The sequence below is a fragment of the Lucilia cuprina genome, chromosome 4, assembly GCF_022045245.1.
Source record: "Lucilia cuprina isolate Lc7/37 chromosome 4, ASM2204524v1, whole genome shotgun sequence".
Lineage (NCBI taxonomy): Eukaryota > Metazoa > Arthropoda > Insecta > Diptera > Calliphoridae > Lucilia > Lucilia cuprina.
Window position 1 is genome coordinate 92406827 of NC_060952.1, and position 1284 is coordinate 92408110.

Sequence of the window (1284 nt, forward strand, 5' to 3'; positions counted from 1 at the left end):
GAACTAGAACTGAACTAGAACTGAACTAGAACTGAACTAGAACTGAACTAGAACTAAACTAGAACTGAACTAGAACTGAACTAGAACCGAACTAGAACTGAACTAGAAAAATATATTGAATATACCAAATAATATTAATCATACGCCACACTGGGTGAACAAATGATTGAGAAATTCATAAAACTAGTTACACTCATGACAAGATGTTATGCTTTTGGAAAATGAAGATCTGTGGGCATTTTATAGTAAGTCTTAAAACCCAGTACATATAAGAAAAATTATACAATTGTGTGCTATTTTATTATTTATGTCAAAATTGTCTATTGAGGCTATGAAAAAATTTACACAACTTTTCTAATTTAACACACCACCACCTATTTTACTTAAATGTAAACAAAAAACCACAAGGAATATATTTATTCAATAAGAAATTTATTTTTAAACTAAAATATCTATGTTCAAATATATTATTTAAAATTATTATCTTTCATATACTTCTAGTATTTTTACATATGCAAAATTTCAATATTTAATTTAATAAAGAACAAAAATAATTCAAAACAAATGATCATGAATAAAATGCATCATTGTGAAGCTGAAAAAAAAAACAAAACACCTCCATTGAACCTCTAGCAACAAATATTTACACAAAATATTAAAGAAAACAACTAGTTCTTGTAGATGATCATCAAGATCATTACGAATTAACATCAAATGAAAACAAAAGAATTAAACGAAATTAAATGAATCATTGCCAGGTATTGTATGGTAATGATTCTTATTTTCTTCAATTTCACTTCTGCATTCTTATTTTTTCTTTTGATATTGAAAATTCATCACGATGTATTTTAAAATAGTACGAGCAACAACAACAATAAAAAAATTATTTAAAAAGAAATAAATATTTAAAATGTTTTTGTTTTTTTTTACTTTGTTTACATTTTTATGAGAGATATTAAACTTGAACTTCTTTATGTGTGTATTAGTTTTTATGATTATACATATATTTAAAATGTCCAATATGTATTACCTTGTGGTTAAATAAGTAACTGTTTCAAGATCACCAATTCATACTGATATCTTTTTGAAATATTTTTTCTGAACTTTTAATACTTTCTCTTTATTTCTAGATCAGTTCAAGTTCAGTTCTACTTCAGTTTTAGTTCAGTTCTAGTTCAGTTTTAGTTCAGTTCTATTTCAGTTCTATTTCAGTTCTAGTTCAGTTCTAGTTCAGTTCTAGTTCAGTTCTAGTTCAGTTCTAGTTCAGTTCTAGTTCAGTTCTAG